Genomic DNA, 25,692 nt, shown 5'->3' on the forward strand with positions numbered 1-25,692 from the left:
AACTAATTTATTGATATGGTGGTCCCAAACTTATTTTTTGAAAACAAAGATTTTAATGTGCTAATAATGGCTCAAAGATGTGACTTTCTAGACAATGGTATGACGATACCATATAAATGTATGTCATAATAGAGCTAGAGTTTTCAGAGTTTGATTTCACAGAATACATATTTTAAAGAGTTAAAAATGGGCTTAAAGAGGGTTAGGTGGTTTCCCGAAGAAGGGTTGAGTTCAAGTAACTCGTAGCCCAAAACCTTGTTTGGCACACCAATTGTTTGATGAAAAGCCTTAATAAATTAATTAGGGATTGTGATGTGGGTTATGTATTCAAGAAAGTCTTGCTTTGTCAGTTTCTTTCCATTGAGTCCTAGGGGTACTTGTATCCGACAATTTAGCTTTATGCCTAGAGCCTATGTCATGTTCTCAAGATACTCTCAGTCAAGCCTTGTTCAGTAGAATTCAGTCAGTCTCATGACTTAGGAAACCTCAGTAAATTCAGTAAATCTTAGTCAGTTATCAGACCTCAGTAATATTCCATCAGTCAATGGAACTCAGTTAACTCAGTCCAGTCAGTTCAGTTAATCATGTTCAGTATCTATACAAATGGGAGTAGAAATTAGCACCGAGTGAACCCAAGGATGGGAACTCACCTGTTATATAAGGATGTGATTCTTAGAAGCAATCCTTGCATTCCAGAACTATGTAGCCAGCATAAGTTAAGACATCATAGCCTACTATATGAGGGTAGATGAGGTGGCTTAACCTGTCATATGAGGGTTCCCACCATTTTCATTGGAATTACTTGTTATATGAGGGTCACTCATAAATTGTCCTTACCAGTGGCGTGGTATTGAAACCCTTCCAATCAGGGCATAGATTGGACCCATTCAACTATAATGTGTTATTTGGGTCTTGTCGGTTATATAACTATTTTCCACAGTTTTAGTATCAGTATCAGTAATAGAACTCAGATAGTTCTTCAGGCTCAGGACTATCAGATACAGTCAACTCAGAACAGTAGGGAGCTTATCTAGTTCCATCAGATTCAAGAATGTAAGATATTGTCTATCATGTTATCAGTTATATTAGTTATCAGAACTCAGTCATTAGTCATGTTAGTTATCAGTAAATTCATGTTATCACGATCTCAGATAAAGTTACTATGAATTCATGCATGTATTCTCACGTTCATATAGTCAGTTACCTAGTATTGTTCATGTATATGAACCTCATGCATTCAGCCTACCTCATATGCATACCAGTACATTCAAAGTACTGAAGCATTTGCGGTATGGTGTCTTATACCATAGGTTCAGAAGCATGAGCTCCAGAGTATCAGTAGTATTCCAGTCTCAGTAGTCAGAGTGAGCAGTGATTCCCCATCTTTCGATGACATGATCATTCTTTTATTATCTCATTAATTAATTTATTAGTTGGAGTTAGTTGGGGACATGTCCCATCAACTCTTTATCCAGACAGTTCAGTCAGTTAGAGGCTTTTTAGACTACCATGTTCAGTTAGTTATTTCAGTTGCTTTAGGTTTATTATACCCCATCCATATGTTATGATTTATCAAATCTTATGTTACAGTTTTGAACCTTGTCGCCTTTCAGTTCATGTTTCTGCATTATACAATATATTATATAGTATACAGGTAAAGATATCAGTCATGGGTTAGCTTGTGGTCCTTCGGGGTCATGAATATTGTGTAGCATTGCGGGTATCAGATTCGGAGCGTTATAGCTTGTTACGGCCAGAGCCCCGACTCGGGTCATGACAAAAAGTTCTCAACTCATCTTTTAGTTAAGAGATTTTTATGATCTCGGTTGATCATAAAAGATGTTCCCAAACTATAGAATTGATCATCACTCTTGGATTGACTTAGTATCATTGGGTTCTGGCCTATACACATTGGAACAACGATTTGAATTCTAGCCTGAAAATGTGGAGAGTTACAATAGTTCTTTACAAATACAAGTATATCAACAAAAATAGGATACATATACAAATAAAATGAAAGAAATTATGCAAAAATGAAAATACAATATGAAGTCAACAATTAAATACAAATACAAAACAATATTTTAAGATATAAGTGCAAATTATATGAAATATAAATGATGGTGGGAACTATATAATACAAATATAGATGCAAATTATAAAATACAATACAAATACAAGCGTGAACTATAATATATAAAATACAAATACTATTCTATCAACGAATGAAAAAATATAAATGATGGTGTGAATACAAATATAATAACTGACTATGGTATTTTTCTTATCATCTACGGCTTGTACTTGGCGTAGCCACATTTTTCAAAAATACAACAAATATAAAGTATAACAGAAAAATGAGAAAGAAAAAAAAACGAAAAAAAAGGAAAAAGGGAAAAAAAGAAGAAAGAGAAATAGTAACTAGAAATAGAAGAGAGAGAAAACAAAAATAAAAAAATAAAGAAAAAAAGAAGAAGAAAATGGAAATAAAAAAAAAAGAAAAAGGAAAAGGCACAAAAAATAAAAAAATACATAAAAATGAAAAAAAATAGAAAAGACGAAAAAGAAGACAGAGAACCGAAAGCTAAAGATAAAAGAGAGAAAACAAAATGAAAAGAAAAAAAAAGAAAATGAAAATAGTAAAAAACAAAAAGTAAAAAAATGAAAAAAGAGAAAATGAAAAGAAAAAAATGATGGTTAATATAAAGACAATGAGCAGTCATGATGTTTCCATCATTATCCACGGCTTATACTAGACGTTGCCATATTTTTTCAAAAATACAAAAAAGATATAAAATATAAAATACAATCAAAAAAATAATGAAAAAGAAAAAAATAAAACATAAAAAAGAGAAGTATCGACTAGAGATAGAAGAGACAGAAAGAGAAACAAAAAAGAAAAAATATGAAAAAAGAGAAATAGAGGTTAGATATAGAAAAGAGAGTAAAAAGAAACAAAACGAAAGGGAGACTATGAATTGTAATATTGAAAGTTAAGTTTGGGCACTCCTATTTTGCTGAATTATAGGCTTTTTCTATAACTGTATGCTAAGCAATACCAGAGTATATGCAGGGAAAATTAGTTTGCACAACCGTCTAGTTTTTGCTAGATAAGTTGAATTCAAGAACTCTCAGTTGCTTGTATCTAAGACGTGTATACAATAGTATTAACGTTTAGTAACCATTATAGTGGATAAATTTCTGTTAAAACTTATAGGATCAATAATTAGTATTCATACTTTCTGTTATATGAGTTAGTTAACAGTTGGTTAACATTGTTACTTAACACTGTTGCATTGTTTGTTAGTCGAGTCTGTTAAGTGTGTCAAGTAGGATAGTGAGCTGGTCACTTGATTAAGTTGTTAGGAAGCTTCTATATAATCACATTTTAGTCATATGAATCTATAAATAGGTGGCATGAACTCATATTGTACGTAACTAACATACAAGTTTCAATCTTAGCTCATTTTCTCTCTTCTTCTCCTTCTTCTCATCGAGCTCAGTAACTGCTGCAATGGTATTAGTGTTTGTGAGAGAGAGTGATTGAGATATATTTTACCATGGTATCAAATCCACGCGATCATGGAACTGGAGAAATAACAATTGAATGTCAATACATCTTTAATACAGTGAGTTCCTTCTATCTGTGATTTCTATTTGTGAGCTAGTGAGCTTAGAGGAGTTTAGATCTCTATATACAAGTGGTGTATTTTGAGATTTCTATGACATTTTTATTCCAATATAGTTGTATCCTACAAAATATACATGGCACCTAAGATTGATCCTAGTGGCCTAGGAGCATCAGATGTAGTAGGAGCTGCATTGATTCCCATTAAGTTGACTGGTTCATAGAATTATGGAATTTGGTGTAAATCTATGAAGATTGGACTATTGGGAAAGAAGAAGTATGTTTGTGTGACTGGTACTTGTAAAAAGAACACATACAGAGAGGAATTACATGATTAATGGGAGATATTCAATGCAGTATTTCTTTCATGGCTGATGAGTTCAGTAAGTGAACAGTTACTCAGTGGTATTGTGTATGGAAAAAATGCCTATGAGGTATGGGAAAATCTTTAGAAGAGGTTTGACAAAGTGAATCATATGAGATTGTACCAATTGAACAGGGAAATCAACAACCTACACCAAGGCACTGACTCGGTCTCAACCTACTTCACTAAGTTAAAGAATTTGTGGAGTGAACATAATGCGGTTATTCTAGCTCCATCATGTAATTGTTCTAAGTCTAAGGAGTATGTAGAGCACTTAGATTAGTTGAGGCTAATACAATTCCTAAGTGGACTAAATGATACATATGACCAAGTAAATAGACATATATTGATAAAGGGAACAACACCTACACTTAACCAAGAATATGCAATGATTATTAAAGATGAGATCCAGCAACTTGCTTGTGTTGTAAATATTATTCATAAAACTAAGCCTATTCCTATGCAAGTACATAGAAAATATGCAAATTCTAGATTTGGAATAGGAATCAGGCATCAACCAATTATGGAAGCCAAGATTAAAAGGTAAAAGATATGATTGTTGTAACTTCACTGGCCACACAAGAGAAAACTATTACAAATTGCATGGATATCCAAGTGATTGGAGAAACAATAAAATAAGTAACTACAACAATCCAAGGGGGTATAAAATCAAGAACTCTACAATGGTCAAGGTGGAGGTGGTGGAGGTGGTAGAGATGGACAATTAGCTATTAGTCAAAATACCAGCCAGTCATTAGCTCATAACTTTATTAGACCTCAAGTAGAGAAATCATACTTGGCTGATCAAACTGGTAACCAGGAAAGTAAAGGGAACAACAATGCTGGTCTGTTAAAGGGATAAGGTTTCTCAGAAGATGAATATAGACAGATCATAGCATTGATCAACAAAGAGACAAATGACTCAGAAAAAGCTAATATGACAAGTACTATTACTTGTTTTTTTAGTCATGTTGTTCCATATGAATGGATCATAGGCTCTAGAGCCATACATTATGTGGTAGCACACAAGGATATATTCTCACACTATCACAAAATTGACAACACAATGTGTGATTAAGTAAACCTACCTACTGGAGCCAAGGTGGATATATCACATGTAGGAGAAGCACAAGTTCTGAAAGAAGAGGTTGTAAGGGATGTGTTGTATGTTCTAGATTTTAAACTGAACTTGTTATGAGTGTCTAAAATGACTAGGAAACTCTCTTGTTTTGGTTCATTCTATCTTGACTTTTGTGTACTTTAGAACCTTTATAGTGGCAAGGTGAAGGGGATTGGTAAGGAAAAAGAAAGATTATACATCCTCAAAAATGTATGTGGAGAGAATAGAATTATCAATAATGTGGCTCATCAAGGGCAGGATACAGGAGTAGAGATGCATGAGTGCAGTCTGTGGTATATGAGGCTGGGACATCCCTCTTCCCAGGCATTAAGAACTTTCAATCTATTAAGACACAGTAGTGATGTACATATTCTAAATAAGTGTTATATTTATCCATTAGCTAAATAAACTAGACAAATCTTTCCTCTCTGTATATCTAGATCTTCAAAATGTTTTGATATTGTACAGATGGATCCTTGGGGGCCTTATAAGACACCTACTTTTGAAAAGAAGTACTAGTTTTTAACTATTGTTGATGATCATAGAAGATATACATGGTTTCATCTACTACAATTAAAGTCTGAGTGTATTGTAGCCATAAAAAACTTCTTTACTCTAATTCAGAATCAATTTAGTGCTCAAGTGAAAATATTAAGGTTAGATAATGGGAAAGAGTTCCTTAATTCTAAATGTACAGAGTTGTTTCAGACCTTGGGAATAATACATCAAAGTATCTTCCCATACACACCACAATAAAATAGTGTGGTTGAGAGACAACACAGACAGATATTGAATGTCACAAGAGCCATTAGGTTTCAATCACAGGTGCCTATGAAGCTTTAGGGATTAAATGTTAAGGCTATTGTGTATCTTATTAAAAGGTTACCATCCTCAGCTATTGAGGGTGAAAGTCCTTATGAAATATTATTCTGTAAAGTCCCATCACTAACACACCTAAGAGTTATTGGATGCAAATGCTATGCTTCAGTACTACCAAAGGGTGATAAGCTCTCTAAAAGAGCTAAAGTTGCAGTATTGAAGGGTTATTCTACCACTCAGAAGGGTTATATATTGTCGGATTGGTGTACTAACAAATTGTTTGTCATAAGAGATGCAGTGTTCAAACATGATTCATTCCTTTTTGTAGAGTACCCAAGCTCAGAATCAACTGTTGATTTCCTTAAGCTGAGTTTATCTTATCATACTAATGCAGTAATAGAAGTAGATACTTACACAGATCCTGATAATCAATCATATGATCCACAAGAGAAAAGTACATCACCACATAATCTTAACAGTATCCAAGATGAAGACACTCATAACTTCACCAGCAAAGATGAGCCATCCTTATCACCTGCAGAAGTTGCTCCAAGAAAATCATCTAGAGTCATCAAACAACTTGTTTGGTTGTTGGACTATGCATTACTAGGGAAAAAGAGAAACCAGATATCCTATGGAAAACTATCTATCTTATGCTAATACTAGTTCAAGATACCAAAGTTTTATGTCCAGTCTATCAACAAAAGTAGAACCACAATCTTATAATGAAGCTGGCGGAGATAAGAGGTGGATTAAAGCTATGAAATAGAAGGTTAAAGATCTTGAAGAAAATCATACTTAGGAGGTAGTTGATATTCCTCTGGACAAGAATATAATTGGATCAAAATGGGTCTACAAGATCAAGTACAATGCTAATGGAGAAGTAGAAAGGTTTAAGGAAAGGTTGGTCGCCAAGGGTTACAGCCAACAGGAGGGACTAGATTACCATGACACATTCTCTCCCATAGCAAAAATGGTTATAGTGAGAAATTTTATTACTTTAGCTGTATCAAAAGGGTGGTGTATGTACCAAATGGATGTCTATAATGCTTTTCTACAAGGTGATTTAGATGAGAAAGTGTATATGGAAATGCCAGATGGTTTCTTGGAGGGAAGTAACTCAAAGTTTGAAGATTAATCAAGTCATTGTATGGACTTAACCAAGTATCAAGGCAGTGGAATATAAAGCCTACTGCAGCATTGCTCAATACAGCATTCTCTCTGAGCAGATATGATTATTCACGCTTTACCTTAAAGAAGTCAAAAGGTATGGTGGTGGTTTTAGTTTATGTAGATGATCTTCTAATAATAGGGGATAATACAAACATGATTAATGCAACAAAAGTTACTCTCCATCAGCAATTTATACTTAAGGATCTAGGTGAGCTTAAGGACTTCTTAGGCATTAAAGTGTTGAGGTCTGCAAGTAGAGTAATATTGAACCAAAGAAAATATATATTGGAGCTTACATCTGACATAGGGCTTGTTGGTGCTAAGCCATATCTTACTCCATTAGATATTAATATCAAGCTAACCTTTGTTAAAGTGAATGAAGCAGCAGGTGTTAAAGGAGATATTATTCTAAGGGATATAACATCGTATCAAAGACTTGTTGGAAAATTGTTGTATGCAAGAATAACAAAACTTGATATCAGTTATGAAGTACAAATAGTAAGTCAGTTCATGTAACAACCTAAAAAATAAAATTTGGAGGCAGCAAACAGGGTGATAAGATATCTAAACGAAATTGTAGGACAAGGTATATGGCTCCAGGAACAACCTACTACAGAGTTTGTTTGTTGGTGTGACTCAAATTGCGCTGCATGTCCAAATACTAAGAGGTCTGTTATAGGCTATATGGTGCAGTTTGGTGGTTTATTGATATCCTAGAAGTCCAAAAAATAGAACACTATCTCCAGAAGCTCAGTTTAGGTAGAATATAGGAGCATGGCCTAAGCTTTGGTAGAAGTAACATGGTTGGATGGACTGTTTGTAGAATTAGGGATCCCTATAACTAAAATTATTATCATCTTTACTGATAGCAATTCAGCTATTCAGCTAGCTGCTAGCCCCATATTCCATGAGAGGACCAAACATATTTAGGTGGACTGCCACTTTATTAGAGATAAGATCAAGGAAGGGTTGGTTCAACCCATGTATGTGCAGATAAATCAACAGGTTGCAGATATCCTCACAAAGGGCTTGAGTCATGATCAACACTTACATCTCCTAAGAAAGCTTGGTGTGCTCAACATTTTGCACCCTGTAGCTTGAGGAGGAGTGTCAAAACTTATAGTATCAATATTCAGTATTCATACTTTCTGTTATATTAATTAGTTAACAGTTGATTAACACTGTTAGTTAACTCTATTGCATTGCTTGTTAGTCGAGTCTGTTAGGTGTGTCAAGTTGGTTAGTGAGCTGGCCACTTGATTAAGTTGTTAGGAATTTGTTACGAATCTTCTAGATAATCACATTTTAGTCATGTGAGTCTATAAATAGGTGGCATGAACTCACATTGTACATAACTAACATACAAGTTTCAATCTTAGATCATCCTCTCTCTTCTTTTCCTTCTTCTTATCGAGCTCAGTAACTGCTGGAATGGCAGTTATATGTGTGTGTGAGAGTGCTTGAGAGATATTTTAACAAGTTTAGTTACTTTAATGTGGCAAACAATAGTTGTGACTTTACTACTATCATAAGTAACGTTCAACGACCATATATAAAGAGTTAATGTTTTGGGCACTGGCAATGTAAAGAATTACAAATAGTCCACTCTTGTTGACACTTTTGTGAGGCAAAAGGAAGAGAAGATTCATCCTGAAAGGATAGTGCAACAACAACAAGATACTCTATAATCACACAAGTGGGGTATAGGAAGGATAGAGTGTACACAGACCTCAACTCTATTTCATGGAGGTAGAAAGCTTGTTTGCAAAAGACTCCCAACTCATGTAACACATATATAAGATAGGAAGAGAAAACAAAACTAGAGGAAGAATTATAACGCATTCAAGAAAAAGGATCTGTAACAACAACAAAATAATATGTCAACCAAAGGATAAGAAACAATTTGTCAGTCAAAATTCCATTTTGATCATTCATCAATTTCTATGTAAAAATAAGCATCTGCTAAAAGAAGAATCAGATGGGAAAAACAGTGCTTAATGGGAAATGAACTGAAATATCTTGAAGAAGGCATAAGTGTGTGATGATAGATCCAACACTTGAAGCCCCAACGGGTAGGAAAGAAGTTAATGTAATATACTAATAGAGATTTGCCTGGAGGTATGGACCTAAGATGAATCCATTTCTCCGCAGTGTACCTCAAACTTGTTTGGAGATATAGATCTAAGACCTAAGTATGCTCTAAATTAACAGGCAGTTAATTAAGATGATCATGATGAGTTCCCACTAACATAAAGTCTCTAGCGATTGAAACCGCGACCAGAACTTATTATGCTCTCGCCCACTGAAAGGAAGATTATATAAGTTAAAAGTAATATTAGAATATCATATTTGAAGAGGTAATTTAATGTACGAAACAAGTCAATGAATTTATATACCTGTGTAGTCTACCTCATACTTGTCTTCTCCCATCAATTATGTAACATATTCCTTAATGTTGAGGGCTGACTTTTTAACCTGGGAGCTCTTTTAATACATGCACAATACAATGTAAGTAATTCCTCAAGCTTGGTAAAGGATTCAATTGCAATAAACTACCATGCAGAAAAAGACACACCAATCAAACTTAGAGATTTGATATTCTAGAAGGTGACTTGTTCCATGTTCCATTCTCCCCCTCCTAGATGTCTGCGCTTGATAGTCATAGCCTTTGAAGGCTGGGTGGTGATGTCCCAATTCTTGGTACTGCATCGAATTTCAGATCGAACCCACCCAATTTCAGTTCTTTCAAGCTCAAAGGGAAGTGAAAATCGAACCGATGTGCATGTCTATGCCCAAAGCGGACAAAAATTACGGTAACTTGTTCAAGTTTATTAAGGACATCCAATCTTGGAAAATAATTTGCTGCTCCACTGCTGAATAATCCATGAGGAAATCAAGGGTTCAAAGATTGAAAAACCTTCTGAAAATAATCTATATGTCTACCGAATAGGAAATCTTAAGTAACTTTAATGTTCTCAGATTCTCTAACTTTGTTGGTTTGTCAATATCCAAAAAAAAAAAGACAGTACAATTACCGCTGAACACATTTCGTAGCTTTTCAAGATTTGAGATACTACGTGATAGTACTGAGATTGGTCCCAGGTTATACACCTCGATCTAGATTTTCTAAATTCTAGAGGTTTGAAAGTGAGGGAGGGAGTGCTTCTTCCTCCATCTAAATGATTAAGCACCTCAAATGAACTAGCATGCCTATTTCATTTAGCAAAGAATCCGTCAAATATGCTTTCTTCAGGTCCAACTTTTTATGAAGCCTCAAGTGTCTTAAATGACAATGGTAAGGAAGAGGTTCAAAGAAATGTTCATATTTGTTAAGACTAGTGCCTCAAAAGTAGGATATTAGTCATACTTGTTGTTGTAATTCAAAATAAAACTTCAGAGTTGGATTAAGTTAAGCTAAATAAGGCTGCAATCTTGCAGAATCTGGTTTTATTACAATTGTTGATCTGCTATAATTGTTAGAGATAACAAGCCCATGCATCGCGCGGATACATATCCCAGTTCACCAATAATGTTGTCAACTCATTCAAAAAGTTGATCAACAAAAATGTTCCTATATGTGAGAAAATTTTATGTGTTCTTTAAAGAACTAAAGGTGTGTTTGGTATAGGAATTTCAAAAGCCATGTGTCCTTACTTTTTACTCTTTCATTCCATTTTTTATGTTGTACCATTTTCTTTTTAATCCATCTAAAAAAAATATCATATTATTATATTTAAAATAATTTTATTTTAAAATATCCATTTTATCCCTAATTGAAATGATGAATAACCCAACAAATATCTAAGAATTATTTTAAACCTATCATGTCAAACGATGCCAAATAAAATGAAATAAACAGAGTATGATAATAAAGTGTTGAATTAGATTCTATAGACTTTTACTTATATTCATAATCCATACGACATTTTTAAAAATAAGCCACATTGTCCTAACTTCAATCTGATGTTGCATTAGGATCCCCTCCATGTATGAAGATCCTTTTTGTTTAATCCAGTATAGGCTTAAAATAATAATAGTCAATCAACTTTGAGTTTAAATTACACTTATCAATACTATGGTGTTTACCTTTCGTAGCTTAATTTTAAATATGTTTGTTCTTCTATTTTTTCATGCTTCTCTTTGTTTCTATTTTTTCTTTATTGTTGCTTATATTTGATTTATACATTTGCAACTATTTAGTATTATTTCATTGTGTTGTGACTTAACTCATTCTTTGTTACTTCTATCGTCTATAAAATATATAAAATTAAGATATCATACACATAAGAAAATCAAGTAGATTGAAAAATAAATAAGACGCAACAAATCGTCAAAATATAGTGCTATATTTGTCCTCTTCCCTTTCAAAACCTTCTCTTCATAATTCTTAAAATAATGACTAAAATTTCAAAAACATTATAATCTTTTAATGATATCACCACAAATTCATCCTTTTCCTTTCATATATCACTACTCCATTTTAATTAATTTTACCTGATAAAGCCTATGAATATCATTTATCAAATTAATGCTTACAAAAATGAAACTGAACAAAGACATGTAAATATTGGTTTGAATAATGAAATATTTACATGTAAACTGAGCAAAAACATGTAAACACATGTATGTGTATATTCTAATACGTGTATATTGAGGATTTTCTTCCTTGGTATTGAAATGAAGATACGAGTAAGATTCAAAAATCTATTGCAAAAAAAAATTGTTACCTAGAAGAGGTAAAGCCAGTGAATGAATTGCCGTGTAACTTCATCAGAATCGAATGCAACAATGAGGTCTTATTCAAAGATAATTGATAATCACTTTTGATCAAAATTTAAGAACATATAAATGGTTAGAAGTAATTATATGGTTAATTTTTATAGAAAGGACGATTGGATTAATTCAAAACCAAAAATAGAAGTTAAAATCTATTTTAAATTCAAAAATCTCAACTGGTTAAGATAATGTCAAATCTATAAATATGATTAGGCTTAATTAGTGGAACAGTTTCAATTTCAAAATTCCTATCTTCTTTTGGTCTTTTAATTATTCTGTAAAACTTAACATCAATAAGCAATGAAACTTAACCTAGCCTTTTTCTCTTTCTTTTCTTAGTCAACAGATTTGTATCAAGAGCATTGTCATCTTGAGGGAACTATGAGAAGACAGTGAATCAATATAACTTCTTTCTATATAACCATTCTTTAAAATGTTGTCTTAAATAGTTTATAGGAAATGAATTCTGAAACAAGCTTTGTAACTTCACTTGTCTTCAACGGTAAGAATTATCTTTTAGGTTCGATTAGCAGTTCACACACACTAAATCTATGGAGAGGATGAAGAAAACTAGAGGGAGATTTCTTTAAGAAAGAGAGAGAGAATTAATTTTGTGGTAATACTCGTGGGTAACCTCCCCAGCGGATGGGCTATTGATATTAATGAATTAGAGTATGTTCAATTACATAGAGAAATGAGAATAAAAGGTACAGCCTAAAATTTAGAAAATTAGAATATAATTTCTCAAAGGTTGAACAACATGAACATTAATATATAACATTACGTCATATATTAATCAGGCTCCACAACCTAAAAATTATCCCACTTGGGAAATTAGAATGACGGTTCACCTTGAAGCACTAGACCTCTGGGAAGTAGTAGAAGAGTACTAGGAAGTAACTCCTCTTGGATATAATCCAACAATGAATCAGATAAAACATCACAAGGAGAGAAAGACAAGGAAAGTCAAAGACAAAGCATGTTTTTTCTCCGTAGTATCTCCTTCAACTCTTACTAGAATTATGCAAATGAAATCTGCTATAGAAATTTGAGAGTATCACGAAGAGGAATACCAAAGAAGTGAAAGAGTGCAAAATATGCAAGTGATGAATCTGATTTTAAAATATGCAAGTGATAAATCTGATTCGGGAACTTGAAATAAAGAGAATGAAAGAATCAGAAACTATAAAAGATTATGCAGATCAACTACTCAACTTAGCCAATAAGGTGAGATTGTTTAGTAAGGATTTTACTGATGAACAAATTTTTCAAAACATTCTTATCACACTTTCTGAGAAATATGAAGCCAGAATCTCTTCTTTAGAGAATTCTAACGATTTATCAAGCATTACCTTTGCAGAACTTATTAAAGCTTTGCAGGCATTGGAGCAAAAGAGAATGATGAGGAAAAAAGGTTTTATTGAAGGTGATTTTCAATCTAAATCATAGAACGAGTTAGAAAATGGAACAAAAAAGAACCACAAGCAAAGGCAAGGCAATAATAATAACAATCGGGGAGTAATTAATTCACCCTGCTCTCATTGCAAAAAGAAAAATCACTCTCAACAAAAATATTTGTGGAGGCCAAATGTCCAGTGCAAAAAATGTGGTCAACTAGGCTATGTGGAGAGGGTATGCAAGTCAAAAATGCAACAAGAAAACGCCAAAGCTTCTATAAATCAATATCAAGAAGAGCAATTATTTGTTGCAACTTGTTTTGCTAACAAAAGCACTTCTGAAAATTGATTGATTGATAGCGAATGTACATATCATATAACCATTGATCAAGAGCTCTTTAAAGAGCTAGATTGATCTGTTATCTCTGAAGTCAAAATTGGAAACGAAGAATATTTTGATGGAAAAGGCAAAGGAACAGTTGCAATTCAAAGCCCTACAGGTTTGAAACTTATAACTGATGTTTTCTTTGTTTCTGATCTTGAACAAATACTCTTAAGGGTTGGCAAGCTACTTGAAAATGGTTTTAAAGTGTTGCTTAAAGAAAAAGCAAATGTCATCAAGGATTCTGATGATAAGGAGATGTTCAAGGTCAAGATGAGAGGAAGGAGTTTTTCCTTGAATCTATTGGACGAGGAGCACGCAACCGTTGTCTGATTGGAAAATGATTCATAGTTATGGCACAAAAGACTCAAACATCATCCTCATGATTCAATACTCTTCGTGAAAGAAAATCAACTTGCAAAAGGTCTCCCGAGCTTTGAGAAAAATCTTTCTGGTTGTGAAGCTTTTCAGGAAGAAAACAAGGCTTCCTTTTCAGAATTCATCATGGAGGGCAAACAATAAAATGCAACTTATTCACTCGAATTTAGGTGGACCTTAGAAAACACCATCTTTAAAGGATAGTAAGTACTATATTGCCTTTATAGATGATTATTCCAGATATTGTTGGATTTATATTTTGATTTTTAAATCTGAGGTCGCTGATGTATTCTTGAAAACTAAAGCTTTTGTGGAAAATCAGAGTGACTGCAAAATTCAGGTGATAAGAATAGATAATGGAATCGAGTATCTTTAGAAAATTTCAACAAATTTTGGAATGAAGAAAGAATCGAGCATCAACTAACAGCACGTTATACTTCCCAACAAAATAGAGTAGTGGAAAGGAAAAATAGGATACTAATAGAGATGACAAGGTGTTTGCTCCATGAGAAAGGGATGCCAGAGAAATTTTGGGCTGAAGTTGCCCACACCGCAGTATTTATGCTAAACAGATTGCCAATCTAGGCTTTACAAAAGAAGACACCATTTAAGGCTTGGCTTAGTTACAAAACCTTAATAAAAAATCTGAAAAATATTTATTTATGTTTGTTTTTCTTATGTACCTCAGATGGAAAGAGATAAACTGGATAAAAAAGCTGAACCCAGAATCTTTGTAGGATATAGTAGTCTATCAAAAGCTTACAGCATCTATCGGCCTTAAAATGTCAAACTGATTGTTAAAAAGGATGTCAGATTTGTGGAGAATAACACCTGGAGCTGGCAAGATAATGAAAAGACAAAGAATGTAGAATTTCTAAATGATGATGCTGATGATATATACATCCTTATTAGTTTTATAACATCCTTATTGTCTCTTTCTTTCAAATCAATAACTTCAATGAAAATTTTCTGCAATAAGTTTTCCCCATTAAGTTCCTGATCGACTGAGCACTGTGCACGAATGTCAAAATGACAAACAACAGACTTATCTTTATAAACTTTGTAAAACAAAGTAGTTTTTCCAAGACCTAGCATGCCGACTATGGAAATTACATCTATCTCAGCTGGCCCACTATTGAGCTTCCTAATTATCCACTTTTTCTCCTCCACAAAACCAGTAATTGTTTTACCAACTATTGAGGACTTGATTTCAATTGGCTTGTTGTGAGTGTTTGTAGAAATGATACTTGTATTCTTGGAGATCTGCTTTTGTACCTCTTTTTGATAATCTTGATTTTTTCCACAATATCAGGAAGTAAGAAGATAAGTTGTAATAGAGAAGGATCTCTGGCAAGAATTGAGTTAATCCGAGTTTTCGACTCATATGCCACATCGAGAATATGAGTCCAAAGATCTCTATACAATTCTTGCTTAACTTTACCAAAGAACAATTTAATGATTTCCATGTCTTCTTTCACCTACCTAATTCGTTATTTTATTAGAGCAACTAAATAAGCATTGGAATTGAGCAAGTTAGTTAAGTTTCTGAGAAGAAGAGTCATGAAGAGTGGTCCATCACTCAGCGGGAGGCTGAGCTGGTATGAGTCTGTGCGGGCTTTCATGAAAACATTCTTGAGATCTTCCTTCAGGAGTTCAATTTTTTCTGGTAAGTTTAAACTTGCACCACCTATTTCATTCATATTCTCTTCATTTCTTGAGTTCACTCCTAAGTTGCGAACAAGAACAAATACCTCCTTGGTAAGTGCTTCAACACATGCCAAGAAAAAAAACTACTTGTAATGATGAATGATGTCCTCGGGCACATCTGAAAGAATAATCGAAAGTAACTCTATCATGATATGAATGTTTCCCACTGAGGTACTAGGAGTAATATCATTAACCATATGTTTGTACAGATAAATTAGAGAGTCTCTAACAATTTCCAGAGAGGCTTCTCGAGTGTTCCTAATGAAGCAACCAACTTCTGCCGATTTTGAAGCTTTCAAATTTGTTTAATAGATGTGCATAACCTCTAGTTCAATGGGTATAATATCCACAAGCAGATTGGCCAGCTTGAAATTAAATTGGGATACATATGATTCATCTGTTTCCTCTGATCCATTGAATTCATCAAGATGATAATCCAAAAGAGTAAAGCAGAAGCTTACTACTCTCTGAGCCATAAATTGAAGATGAGGTAACACATATTCAATTGTCTCATACTAATACGACCTTTTACTTTCAACCGATGAAATCTCTTAAAATGTTAAATAATTTTTGAAAAACTAATATTGAATCAACTCAGACTAACACTTGAGTAGATATTGCAGATACATGAGGATAGCATCAAAAAGCTCAACCAAATGATCCTCGATCATGGGCACATGACATGATTCAACATAGTTATGTGAGCTAACATAATTTTTGATATTTTCCTGGAGGTAAGGAACATCATGATCCATAAATTTAACCAGCACGCCTTCTCCACACTAATGAAAAAGTGACTGAACCAGATCATGAATCTCATTTGATATGCAAGACAAGATTTTGTCAATACAACCTTCTGAAAGGAAATAGCAATATTGATGAAAATGCGGAAACAAATGTCATCTCTTCAATTCAATCCATTTTAAGAATTGAAATTTTCATACGACCGTTATTTAATTTTTCTATGAAATCAAGAATATTGATAATGCCCTCACGAAATACAATGGATGACACCTACTAAAGAGACCAAATATTGTCTCAAATTGTCCATGAACTGAATTACAACATGTAGCTAATAGAAATGCAGAAGATGTTATGATTGAAAAGCATATACCCCAAAAAAAAAAAGAAAAACAAGATGAACACACAGATTTACGTGAAAGTCCTTGACAGGAAAAGCCACAGGTAGAGGCAGAGGAATTTCACTATAACGGATGGAGAATACAATGAGGAGAATGACGTATTTTCTAAACTTCCAAAACTGTCCCACTAATTGCACTTATATAATGTGTGTGTACAAATAAATCCTAAGCCCAAAAACAAACTGGTCCATATCGACCCGATCCCTATGCTACCACAACTGACATCACAAAAAATCACAAAGATGGGTTGCACTGCAAAATATTTAGGGCCGGATCAACAGAATTCAGGTCACAAACTCTAATAATATCCACCTTGACACAAATTCAAATTCAGAACTCAAATCCATCTCAAGAAAACTCTCCACGTTTTCTACAAAAGCCCCTAAGGGCGCATCTTAACTGTTGACACCAATCAAGTCCAAGCAATGCACAAACTTGGCACTTGGTAGTGTCTTGGTCATCATATCAATAGGTTTATCATGGTTACTAATCTTGCATACCATAATATCACCAGGAGCAATAATTTCACGCATAAAATGATACCAAACATCGATGTGCTTTATCCTTTCGCGAAACATATGATCTTTTGTAAGGAAGATAGCACTCTGACTATCTCAAAATATTGTCGTAATCTACATGTCTTTGCTAAGTTCACCAAACAAACCCTTCATCCAAATAGCTTCCTTGCAAGCCTCTATAATAGCCATGTACTCTGCCTCAGTAGTTGACAAAACAACTGCAGTCTGTAAAATAGTTTTCCAACTGATAGCACAACTACTAATGGTTAAAACATAGTCCTCTTTTTATCAAGGTCTCCTACAAAACCAGAATCAACATAACCGATCACTCTATTTCTATTTTTCTCAAACTACAAACAAACATCAACAGATCCATGCAAGTATCTGAAAATCCACTAAACTGCTTACCAATGTTATTTACTAGGATTTGTCATGTATCTGCTAACTGCACTGACTGCATATGATAAATCTGGTTGGGAACACACCATCGCATACATAAGAGACCCAACAACACTAGAGTATGGAACTCGAGACATATCATCACGATCATCATCTGCATTTGGAGATAACATGGCTAAGAGTTTAAAATGAGCTGCCAATGGAGTACTAAAATTTTTGGTGTTTTTCATATCGAACCTATGAAGCACTTTCTCAATATACCTTTTCGGACTCAAGTATAACTTACACTTCTCTTTATGCCTCAGAATTTCCATGCCAAGGATCTTCTTTGCTACCCCTAAATCCTTTATCTTAAAATCCTCACTCAGCTGGGATTTTACTCTTCCTATCTCTCTTATATACTTTACTGCAATCAATATGTCATTAATATACAAGGGAAGATACACGAACGAACCATCACTTACCTTCTTGAAATAGACGCAACTATCATAACAACTCCTTTTAAACTTATGAGAAGTCACAAAGGAGTCAAACCTCTTATACCACTATCTGGGCAACTGTTTTAAGCCGTAAAGGGACTTTTTCAGTAAGCATACATAGTCCTCCTTTCCTGAGACTACAAAAGCCTTTGGTTGTTGTATATAGATGTCCTACTCAAGTTCTCCATATAAGAATGCAGTCTTGACATCTAACTTCTCAAGTTTAAGATCATTCATGGCCACAATAATAAGTAAGGATCGAATCAAACTATGCTTTACAACTGGAGAAAACGCATCTGTGAAGTTAACACCTAGAACCTGACTATAACCTTTAGCAACTAGTCTTGCTTTGTACCTAGCATCTTCAACTCCTGATGTTCCTTTTTTCTTTTTAAATACCTACTTGCAACGGTCATCTTTCTTATCTTTAGGCAATCTCACCAAATCTCATGTTCTATTCTTATGAAGTGATTCTATCTCCTCCTGCATAGTAATCATCCATCATCAAGAATTATCACAACTAACTATCTCTGAGTAAAAAGAAGGTTCTTCACCGAAATTAATACCTTTTGCTAAATTTAATGCATAAGCAACCAAATTAGCTTCAACATACTTTTGAGGAGGTCTAATATCTCTGTTAGTCCTGTCTTTAGCAATAGAATATTATGGCATCACTGGTAGTGTAGAAGAAATAGTATCACTCTATATCTCCAGGGTAAACTGAGAAGTAGACACTGGTGTGGACTCTTCTCTAATCTACAATTCAACGTGGGTGCTTGAATTTTTTTGATTCATGACACTAAACTCATTTGGGGGCGAAGCACTAGATTTGGAGGAAGCACGAAACATGGAAGTTTCATCAAACACAACATCCCTGCTAATTATAACCTTTTTGCTTTTTGGACACCAAAACTTATATCCTTTAACAACAGACTTATAAGCCATAAATAAACATTTGACAGATCTAGGTTCCAACTTTCCATTATCAACATGAACATAAGCAACACATCCAAATATCCTCATAACAGAGTAACTGGGAGGAGTACCGGACTATACCTCTTATGGGGTCTTTTTGTCAATCGCAATTAAAAGAGGGTAGTTAATAAGAAAACAAATTGTGAAAGCAGCTTCGGCCCAAAAAAAATTGGGTAAACCAATATTAGAGAGCATAAAATGCACCTTCTCCATTATAGTCCTATTCATTTGTTCAGCCATACCATTCTGTTGCCGAGTACGACGAACTATTAAGTGCCTTACATATAGCACCCCGTAGCCTTCTCAACTTGATACCACCCCTAGTGCTAACTTAAGACACTTAGAACCTTAAAAATAAAACTAAGTGTTGGATAATTAGCCTCATTTTGACCTCTCAAACTTTGATGATTTTATTTTCAACTTTTTCAAAAGTGTATTGTTGATTTTAACGTTGAATCATGATTGGAGTGGTAAGAAGTATATCTCGGGTGAGTTTCAAAATTTTTTGATAAGCGTAAGGGGAAGTTTGGATAACCAAAATAGTAGCATCCCTCAATATGCCCACATCGTGCACTCCAAAATAGTGCTATAGATCCCACATCGTGCACTCATTCCTGTGCTATGAAGCCCATTCCAAGCCCTCCATCGTGCACTCTAAAAATTTCTAGCTTATAATTATGCATAATTAAGCGCAATAAGGTCATTTACCTCACTCAAAACCGTCCAAAACATATGATTTGAATCCCTAAAGATCATTGTACATCTTTATTCTCTTTTATTAATTTCAAGAAAACCCTAGAGACCCAAAGATTAAGAATCAAGCTCTTAGGTCAAGATTTCCAAGAAACAAATTAAGAATTTAGTTCTATCCTTTGAATTAGGTCATCTAAGGCACATGGAGTTTTCCTAAACTACATGGGAATGGTGAAATCATTTTAATAATGTTTGAATGTTAAGAAATTTTGTATTTACAAAGGTTCTTGAATTTGCATTGACAATGACGTATTGTGAATCCTTCGATGATAACGTTTTGGTCTTAAGGCCTTCCCTTAAATCTTAATTTTTCTTGTGTATATGTATATATGTAATTTTTAGTTTTGAAATATGAGTTGAGAGCAAGAATAATGAATTTTTCCTCTCTTATTGATTTACTCCTTGAATTACAAATTATGGGTTACTAAAAGTGCCTGTTTAAGTATAAGTCAAGAGCTTTACTATCTTATTTGAACTTTGTATTGATTGAGAATTGAAGAGAGGGATAACTTCTTATTTTTAAATGTTAAATGTGAAAATCAAGGAATTGCATGGTTGTTTTGAGAAATTGACCACCTCTTGCCGAAATATTGAAAAGAGAGAATCTTTGCATGGTTTGACACATGTTTTGAAATATGAATCCTCTTTTATCATTTGAATTGGTGGTCTGAGCATTGTTTTGAATAAAAGAGATGTACATGATATTTTATGGCTTAGAAGATATGAATTGCAAGTCTTGGTATGACGATATCAAAGCAGATGAATGTCATAACAAAGTAAGATTTTTAGATTTTTGATTTCAAAGAATGTATGCCTTAAAAGTTAAAACGGGCTTAAAGAGAGTTAGGTGGTTACTCGAAGAAGACTTGAATTTAGATAACTCGTAGCCCAAAATCGTGTTTTAACGATACGGGTTTATTATGTCCCCAAGAGGGACCATACACTGGCCTAGTTCCCTTTGGTGTATTGAAGATAAAGATTCTAGCCCTTGTGGCAAACATGGGTTGGGGGCTTGGCCGCTGAGTTAAGGGCGGATTCCATATAGCCCATGGGATTATAGAGTTGTAGGGTTTACCACCTAGCTCAGAAGTAAAATAAAATAATGAGTCGTGGATTTCAAATAAATGTTCTAAGTCTTGTAAATATGCCCATGTGTTTTCCACATAACTTATGTAAAGAGTTTATAAAATGCTCTTGCTTATGTTGTATAATAGTCATTATTTTGGATTGCTCTGTCTACCAGTACAAATGTATTGACCCCTTATATTTCAAGATATGAGGCACAGTCCTAGGTCCCATTTAGCAGTAGACTTATGTGTCAGAACTTTCAGTTGGTGAGCCTTCTCTATTTCGGAAGGCCTAGTTATTAGATTTCATTATCTCTTTATGTTTTATGATCTAACTGGGGGCCTTATCCCAGTTCTAGATAAGATGTTGGCTTTGTTGTATTAGAGATTTTGTAGACTGAGGTTAATTCTATTAGAGATGTATGGATTTTATTCCAAATTTGTTCAACTGAATTATAATATTGACCATGATTTTGTGTTGTTGTGTACTTCCATATTTTTTTTGTTTTGTATATGAATGTGTGCATATTTCCAAATAGTGAAGGGCACTCGAGCCTTCATGGTTTGGGATACTCGTCGCAGCCAAGGCCTCGGCTCGGGTCATGACATCATAATTCCTTCTGACATGCATGGAACATTAAATTTATTAGAATATGACTCTAAACCATTATCAGTCTATAGGCAATTTACCTGCTTTCCTATTTACTTTTCAATCATAGTCTTCCACTCCTTGAAAGTAGGCAACATATAATTCTCTTGCTTTAGGAAGAACACCCAAACTTTTCTGGAATAGTCAACATGTAATTCGCACCTCCTATGGAAGGTACTCTAGAAGGACCCCAGAGATCATAATGAATATAATCAAGTGTGCCTTTAGTTGAGTGGATGCCTTAAGTGAATTTGACTCTCTTCTGCTTCCCAAAAACACAGTGCTCAAAGAACTCCAATTTTGTAATACTCTGGCCATCAAGAAGTCCTCCCCTACTTAGTTCAGTCATCCCGTATTCACTTATATGTCCCAAGCGTATATGTCAAAGTTTAGCAACATCACTATATGTTAGAGAGGAGGTAGAAAAAGTTGCATCACCTGCAACCGTAGAGCCTTGCAAGACATACAAATTTGCAGTCTTTCTCTATCCCTCCATCATAATAAGGGCACCTTTACTAACCTTCTAGTGTACTTATATCTGTTTGAATCGAGGGTACTCAAGGAAATAAGACTTCTCTTCAAGTCAGGGATATATCGTACATCACCAAGTGTCCTCACAACCCCATCAAATATCTTAATCCAGATTGTTCCAATACCAGCTATCTTGAAGGGTGTGTTATTTCCCATCAACACAACACCTTTAGAGACCATTTCATATGTTGTAAACCAATCCTTATTGCGACACATATTAAATGTGCAAGCTGAATCAAAAATCCAATCCTCACAGGGCTTGGAGTTACTATCAGAAACTACCAAGAGTTCTCCATCACTACCGCCATCTTTAACAAAATTGGCTTCACCGGACTTCTCTAGTTGTCTTACTTTCTGGTTTTCAACTTCCTGTTTATTTCTATTCTGTAACTTATAACACTCAGATTTGATATGGCCTTTCTTCTAAACGTAATTATAGTTTTTTTTGTTTTTGGATTTTGACCTATTTCTATCATCACCTCTGGAGCTCCTCTCATGAGTCCTTCCTCGAACAATAAGACCATCTCGTTGAGTCACTGACCAATTCACAAGATGTTTCATCTTCTCCTTAGAAAAAAATGCATCATAGACTTCATCTAGGTTCAGGGTATTACGACTTTATAAAATCGTATCCCTAAAGTTTGAGTATGATGTAGGCAGAGAACACAACAAAATCAACCCTAGATCTTCCTTATTGTACTTAACCTCCAGAAATGATTTCCTTAAATACAGATAGGTGATCCTCTAAAGACATACCCTCAGATAGAAAATGGGAATAAAGTCATTATTTGAGATGCAACTTACTAGTTTGGCTCTTTGTTATACATAACGATTCTAGTTTCAACCACAACATAGTGGTTGTGGTCTCCTTCAAAACATCCTGTAGAATTTGATTGGATAAATGAAGATAGGTCTGAGATAAAGCGTTTCGATGCTTGTGCCATTTATCCTCCTATGTGCATGATGAGGGCATCTTATCAAACCCTATTAGAGCATCATCCAAATACCTCTGCATGAGCACAGTACGCATCTTAACTTGCCATAACAAAAATTTGGTATTGCGGTCCAACAACGGAATATCATACTTCATGGTTTCCATCCCAAAGAAAATAATTGATTACTCTAATACCAGTTTGATATGATCAAATAAAATAAGCAATACCACAAGAAAAAGAAAAAAAAAGAGGAACACACAGATTTACGTGAAAATTCTTGACGGAAAAAACCACGGGCAGAGGCAGAGGAATTTCACTATAATGGATGGAGAATACAATGAGAAGAAGTATATTAATTAGAACAGATGCCTTTGTACAAAATCAAAGAAAGATGAATATATACTGGAGATAGTCATTTGATTTTCAACACTGTTTTGAGTCCCTTACTGTCTACAGAATGGTCTGGTGGTTTTCTTGAGCACTATTTTGGGTTTGAATTATAGGCCCAAGCTCCAAATCGTTATAAGCACTATTTTGCACATTAAATCCAACCATAAAATGACACGTTACCCAATCTGAATCAATGCCCTTAAACCAACTTAGCCCGGTGTAAAATTCAGCTTCTTATATAGAAACTACATAAAAATGAACATACTTACAAGACTAACTTAATTATGTGAAATGAAAAAAAAAAAAAAAAAGAAGTATAAACAAATGTTGCATAACATACCGATGATATGTTTGCTTCCACTTCCCCTTTTTCTCCTCCATTTCCTCTTTCCATGTCTGTAGCTTTTACTAGTCAAGCCGGACTAGTTCTTAAGATCTGATAATGTATTGAAAGTAAAATAAAGAACACAAAAACTTAATAAATCATAGAAGGAAACAATTTACTGCAGATATGGTCAGACATCTACGACAACAACATACCTAGTGTAATCCAATAGGTGGGGTCTGAAGAAGGTAGAACGTACACGAACCTTATCCCTATGTGTGGTATTCGACAGACTATTTACGAAAGTAGTTCAGACCAGATTTAAAAGGACAAAACAAAAGAAATGAAGACACCGCAAAAGATAGGGGAAGCATTCTGAAGCATACAAAGAAAAGGAACGTATCCAGACGACTCATAATAAATAAATAACAAAAGTATTGTTTTTCGTGTTGGAATCAATTTTTTGCATGTTCTCTATAACACAATTTTTCTATAGCAGCAAAAATATTCAGACAAATAATGTCGTTATAAACAGATTTGATGGTACTATTTTATTTAGGGATCTATTTAGAGACTAATAATTAAAATTTAAGAGAGAAAAATTGAATCATATGTTCAACATCGTGCAAGAGTTAATTTTAAAATAAGAGTGGTTCAAGAATATATAATCATACCTTTAAATTTCAACAAACCTGCCAAGACGAAGCTGTGTGAAATAGTACACGAGGTGATTCAGAGAGAAGCTAAAGTAAATGGCTAAACAGGAATTTCAACAGTAAAAAAAAAATCAAACACTCCATCATAATAAAGTTGTTGAGATTATTCCACTAAGGGATTTATTACTTTAGGTTTCTTTTTGATTATTAAACTAACTCAAGCGTACCGACCTGTTTTGTTTCCTTTTTTTTCCGCTGGGTTTCAGGCTCGACTAATTCAGACTTGTTCATGCACAATAAACCGGAAGCATCTTATTTTCCATTTTCAAGACTAAAACCTTATATCTATGGTTAAAGGTGAAGGCATCATATCTATCTTACCGTAACTCGAATGATACCTCTTGATTTCTTTCTTTTTTTGGGATATTTGTCCGGTGTTTAGTTCCGCTTTCGAGTTTCATTAATCTGGACTTCCTCTGCCATAAAGCCATTAAAAAGGTGAAGGATGAAATTATTTTTCTTACTCAAAAAGGTTATGAAAAAAAAATTGACTCAGACACCAACTTTTATAATACATAGTTGGATTAAAGAGAATGTAATGTCCCACATAGTGCAGGACTGGGGACTACTTTAATCTCCATACGATTTGATGTTTAAAATGATAAATCACATTAGAAAAAGTAGTGTGAGTACGTTATTAATTATTTATAAATCAAATTTCACTAATTATGTCCATTGATTAAAGGAAAAAGACATAAGTTACCCCTATGTAATTGCACGTAAAAGTCATTTACCCCTTTGTATTTTTCTACTTTTGTGGACACCGTTGCAGATCAGACCAAATAGGAACCTTACCTAATGAGACTGCACAAAAAGTGAAAATTAAAGCATGATTAAGTGGAATTCTTATTTGGTCACATGGGCTCGTTTGATACGTCAAATAAGAATAAGAATTTTGGAAATAAAAATTGAGATTAAATTTTAGTCATATTTGGTTCGAGGTATTAGCTAATTCCCAGATTATCTTATTTCACTATGTATACTAAAATGACACTATCCCATCTACAAGGTGAGATAAAATAATGTCAGGAGATATCCTTACTCCATTTAGCATACAAAACAACCCTTA

At 34.1% G+C, this 25,692-nt stretch overlaps 1 long non-coding RNA gene across 1 annotated transcript; it reads right to left on the reverse strand.

Moving 5' to 3' along the window:
- Positions 1 to 2,935: 2,935 nt before the first annotated feature.
- Positions 2,936 to 24,931, reverse strand: LOC124895753. Its single transcript, XR_007051870.1, has 4 exons — positions 24,582 to 24,931; positions 23,923 to 24,018; positions 9,501 to 9,588; positions 2,936 to 9,406 (listed from the first exon to the last, which is right to left on the reverse strand). It is a non-coding gene; the product is annotated as an uncharacterized LOC124895753 (long non-coding RNA).
- Between the last annotated feature and the right edge of the window lie 761 nt (positions 24,932 to 25,692).

Source organism: Capsicum annuum, unplaced genomic scaffold (genome assembly GCF_002878395.1).
Source record: "Capsicum annuum cultivar UCD-10X-F1 unplaced genomic scaffold, UCD10Xv1.1 ctg995, whole genome shotgun sequence".
Taxonomy (NCBI): Eukaryota; Viridiplantae; Streptophyta; class Magnoliopsida; order Solanales; family Solanaceae; genus Capsicum; species Capsicum annuum.